Raw genomic sequence first — 6,000 nt, 5'->3', positions numbered from 1 at the left:
CGTGGCATTTAGAAGGCTTATTAAACTTTATTTTTTTGTGAAATCATACATTATCAATTTACCACTTCTGATGATTTTCCCCCCTGTCCGTATAATTTTTGCTATTTCATTCACTCAATCCTCTAAAGTGGTCCAAACCGCTAATTTTTCCCTCGATCCGCTAACTTCCAAACACCCCAGTTAAAATAAAGGAAAAAACTAACAAGAATTATTTAAGCTATTGGTTGTCTTCTCCTTTTAATCCCAACTATTATTTAATTAACTCAAAATAATCTCAACTATGAAGGTCTCTTCTCAAATTAGTCCATCTTCCAATTTTTAATGCATTTTAATGACACACTCTAAATGATTTCTAATTCATTTCAACACATTCTCAACCCATAAACTTGTTAAAATGTGTGTTGGAATGCATTTAAAATTCAAAGATGGTCTAGTTTGAGAAAGGACCCGCTTATAATTGGGATTATTTTGAATTAAACAATAGTTGATATTAAATTGAGAAAGAGCCAATAATTTGGATTATTCTTATTAATTATTCCTAAAATATATCTTAGAAATATAAGTATGTATAGTGGGCAGGGGTGTTAATTAGCGGGTACCCACCTTTTCGGGTACCCGGCAATGCAGGTACCCCTTTTTTGGGTAATTATCATTGCGGCCCATGACCCGTCCTGTTATAGTTGGGTACACGCAAATCGGGTACCCGAATTTAACGGGTCGGGTTACGGGGTACCCGGATTTTTAATGCCTTTTTAGTAATTTATTTATTTATTAAACATCATCAAATTTCATATTAATTCCCTGCCATATGTCTGTCAAAGTTCAAGTAGCCTGAAATGTTGAAAAGCTTGGCGACAATACATTATGGCATGAATATTGGGAGTCTTAGGCTATGTTTAGTTCACCTGAAATTTTATGATCTGAACTTATCTGATCTGATCCGAACTTATTTTTTCCGATCTGATCTGAACTTATTTTTTTCTGAACTAATCTGATCTGATTTACAAGATCTTATCTTTTAGATTTTTCTCAATATATAAGAAAAAATATAGTCATATGGGGTCTTGTTTGATTCGTCTCAATGAGTACTTTATTAATATTCAATTATTATAATTTTTACTAATATGTAATGAAAGATATTTAATAGTAATAATGATTTTTAAATATAAGTATGATCTGAACTGATCTGAATTTATTTTTTCTGATTTGATCTGATTAGATCTGAAATAAGCAAAAATAAGGTGAACTGAACATAGCCTTAGTGTTGAGTCTTGCAAGAAAGTTTTGCTAGTCTGAATCAATATTCTACACCAAGACAATCAACAAGAGTCTTAAAGTGGGTCTTCATTTTAAAAACTCTGATCAAGCCTCTTCACATCTCCACGCGTCAATTTGTTGAAGCAAGTGGTCCACTTTTCTTTTGCCATCATTAATTGCCTTTGGTTTCCTTTTTTTTAAAAATGGAAATTCTTTTTTAAATGTATGAAGATATTTCGTAAACCAATATTTTAATGAATTAGTGAATCTAGAATTTAGTGTGGGGGATATAGTGTAAAAGTTAAGAGGATCTTGTATGAGTCTGAATAATAAAAAAAAGTAGGTAAAAGTTAGTGGAAAGTTGATGTGACACAGTCTGAATTATGAAGTTGAGTCTTAGGGATATACATGCCCTTATGCTTCAAACACAGTAGCCATCACTAAGGCAGGAGCTTCGATACTTGATATAATTTTACAAAGTTACGTATTTTGTTTTTCCAATAGGAAGGCTAAGAAATGTGAACCAACAATATAATTAAAAAATAATAATAACAATAATTTGGTTGGTGTGAAGTTTCGACATAATTTGGTGCTTGATATTTTTTTTGACATTTGCTCCAAAGTTGGGATCATGGTGCGTAAGGAGGCTCCCATGTGCTTCCGTTCAGAGGCGGGAAAAGATCTTAGGCCTACAGACCCTTTACTTCTTAATTGTTACCAAGGTAAAGATGCATGTTTGGATGTGACTGGCATCTCCCCTTTTGCTGGCATGGGTGCGAGCTCGTCGGCTCCTGGGATGGCTTTGCACAATGCTGTGGAGAAGAAGAAGAAGAAATACGCGTCCAAATGTGAGGACACTGGTTACAAGTTCATCCCTTTCGCTTTCTCTACGTTCAGTGTGTTAGACAAGGAGGCTTCGAACACATTTTCACGCATCATGTCTTTCTTCACTAGTCACTCTAACAATGTTAAGGGTGGTGCATTTATCTTTCATCGAATGAGCTTTTGTATTCAGAAGGGGGTGGGAGCACAACTTGTTTCAAGGCTCCCATCCAACTTTTTGTATTATGTTATTTTTATATTAAAAAAATAATAATAACAATAAAAAATAATAATATTTGTCGGGTTTTGGGGTATCGTTTTAGGAAAAAATCAGCCCATGCCCCAACCAACTTTTTGTATTATGTTGTTTTTACTCATGTATAGCAGTTTCTTAAGATCATAGACACTGGACACATAGGGGACAGCAACAAGCATAGTGCACTTTGTATAATCTCCTACACAAAAATAATTAATGATCCGTAATTTGAGCATCTTCACTCATTTCTTAATTCTTTGTTTGCTGTCAAGACTAGTAGTAATTGACCCACTATTCCTTAATAGAAATATGAAAATATGACGACAACTCTCACTTATGATTTAGGCACATCTATTAGTTGTGCAAATGCCTGGGTTCTTAGATGATAGCATGAGAAGAAAATGATAAAAACTCGAAGATAATATGAATTTTTTTTTATCCAAAAGAGGTACAAAAAATACCAAAAGATAGAAAAACAACTAAACTAGAACCGAAAACAAAATTATGGGCGTATTCGACAATAGCTTTTGCACTAGTTTTTAGTGTTTTGACTAAGGTTGTGTTTAGTTCACCTGAAATTTTCTGATCTGAACTTATCTGATCTGATCTGAACTTATTTTTTCTGATATGATATGATCTGATCTGATTTGATTACAAGATCTTATCTTTTAGATTTTTGTCAATATATAAGAAAAAATATAGTCATGTGGGGGTCTTATTGATTCGTCTCAATGAGTACTTTATTAATATTCAATTATTATAATTTTTACTAATATGTAATGAAAGATATAATGATTTTTAAATATAAGCATGATCTGAACTGATCTGATCTGAACTTATTTTTTCTGATCTGATCTGATTAGATCTGAAATAAGCAAAAATAAGGTGAACTAAACATAGCCTAAGTCAAAACACTAATTAAGGGGCATAGTAGAGGTTGGAGTAGCTGTTGGAGTTTCAAATAGCTTTTGGATAGCTTTCCCCAAACATTATATTTTATAGCGTTCAGTTTTTGTAAGTAGCGTTCTATTTTTTTAGATACTACTTCTGTTTCCTAAATATCTTCCTTGTTACTGTTCCTATAGATACCAAGGAGGATCCACTGTATGGGGTGTGGGGTGGGTAAAGTACGAGAGAGAAAAGGACTAAAACTGAATTAATAATGTAATGGTGGACCATATGATAAGGACATGAGAGGGTAAAAAGGAAAAAAAAATTCCAAATAAGGAATAAAGTAAAAGAAGGAAGATCTTTTGGAAACGCACTTAAACGAAAAGAGGGAAGATCTTTTGGAAACGCACTTAAACGGAAAGAGGGAAGATCTTTAGGAAACGGAGGGAGTAGGATATAATTTTTTTTAGCAGAGATAGGATAGAAAATATTCTATGTAATCGTTTTCGTTTTAAATGCAACAATGAAATATTTTATATCACACAAAAATACCCTTTTGTTACATTTAAAACTGAACGGAGGAAGTATATCTTGTCGACTAATAAAGTAAATTAATATATTCGTCTAAAACAATTGATATATTTGATTTACAAAAGAAGGTATAGAGAAACAACTCATATAAAAAAAATTATAATTTGATTATTATGTAATTGTTAGATTCTTTTTGGAGATGTTGTATGCGTTTTTATTAATGAATTGATTTTACTTTCACAAACATATACTCCCTCCGTTTCCTAAAGATCTTCCCACTTTCCGTTTAAGAGTGTTTCCAAAAGATCTTCCCTCTTTTGCTTTATTCCTTATTTGGCAAAACAAATTTCCCTATCTACCCTCTCATGTCACTATCATATGGTCCACCATTACATTATTAATTCAATTTTACTCCCTTTCTCTCGCCTACTTTAACCCCTTTTTATTTGTTTATTTATCTTAACCCCTTTCTCTCTCCTACTTTACTCACACCATGCCCCACACAACTTGATTTTCCTTGGTATCTGTAGGAACAGTAAGTGGGAAGATCTTTAGGAAACGGAGGGAGTATATAAGAGATATTTTTCTTTTTTCCTATTGGTTGAATTTAGGTACTGTTCTAACAAAATTAGTTAATTAAAAGATAATTTGGATAAAAAAATTGTTTCTGGATTGAATATCTCACAACAGATATAATTTGGCCATGTCATGATATTAGTTATTATATTTTCTTTGTTATGGTTTTTTTAGATGATTGGTTGTGGCTTATTTTGGTGCAAAATTATTTTGAGGAGTGAAATAAGAGCGGAGACTGTTTATGATCCATCACGACTAACGAGGAGATATTCACTTCAAATGCATGGGAAATTAGAATTCCTAGGAACTAAATATATATGCTGTTGTTTGGTTGGCAAAAACATGGGAAGTAACTAAATGGAGGAAATAACTTACCTAGGCTTCCCTAGGTAAGTGGAACTTTCCATGGGAAATAGAATTTCCCATGTTCAACCAAACAAAAAAATTTACTTCCTAGGAAATAAAAATTCTTGGGCAATGCAAATTCATGGGGAGTTATACTTCCCAATTTCAACCAAACGAGCCCTTAAAACATTGTTGTAATACTATCGAGAAAAAACCATATGGACACAAGTTCAAACGGAAATCTCTATTCATGAATGTGTGACATTAAGGGTATCCATGAATGTGTGACATTAAGGGTTCGTTCTATTCAATTTATTTTAACTTATATAAGATTTTATAAGATCAGATATCGATAAGATAAAATAAGATGTTTTGTTAACTTATCTTCACTCATTTCAGAAAAAAATAAAATCAGATAAAAACAAAATAAGTTGAACAAAACAAACCTAAGCAAGAGTCTCAATAAAATAAAATAAAAATATTTAATAAATCGTTGTATTGAACATTAGAATATGATTAACAAATAGTAAATTTTTTAGAGTCGCTACAATATATTGTAAATACTAAACATTCAGACATACATTCACTTAATTAGAAGGAAAAAGTTGATATTGATGCACATCCGAACTTCCATTAGGGAAAAGTTGATATTGACAAAAGTCCAAACTTTGATCATCTTGCATTACACCTTCTTGATTCAACAACATCCTCAGAAGAAGACTCATCATGCCTTACACCTTCTTGATTCACAACATCCTCAGAAGAAGACTCATACTTGAGTTTTTTGGGGTTTGAAAAAACCTCTATGATTTCATCTTTATTAAGTACCTAAGGAAAAAAAACATATAAAGTACCATGTTAATTAATGAATAAACAACATCTACTTCCTCTATTTCGAATTAAGTGCGACAATTTCACTTTTTCACTATTCACACTCTTTATTTTGACTAAGATTTGTGATTTATACCTAATGAAGAACATAGTCAAGTGGGATCTTGTTAGATTCGTCTCATGACGTACTTTCATAAAACATAATTTTTATAATTTTTACTTATATTTAATTATAGATATTTATTGTCAAAATAATTCGTTAGTATACGTAAAAGTAGATTTTTTTACATTTATTTCGGAACGAAGGGAGTAAAAAGAATTACTACAAGTTTGACTATAATTATTATTACCTAAGATCTTGTCATAATCATTCTGATATATTCTATGTCTACAAGTTTTACAACTTTTTTCGTTATACGTGATCAAATATATGAACAAACAAATATTATGCATTATAGATTAGAGAAAAATATAGGGTAAAAATATACTAT

The sequence above is a fragment of the Beta vulgaris genome, chromosome 7 (genome assembly GCF_026745355.1).
Source record: "Beta vulgaris subsp. vulgaris cultivar EL10 chromosome 7, EL10.2, whole genome shotgun sequence".
NCBI classification, from domain to species: Eukaryota; Viridiplantae; Streptophyta; class Magnoliopsida; order Caryophyllales; family Amaranthaceae; genus Beta; species Beta vulgaris.
Note: the sequence above shows the minus strand (reverse complement) of the source record.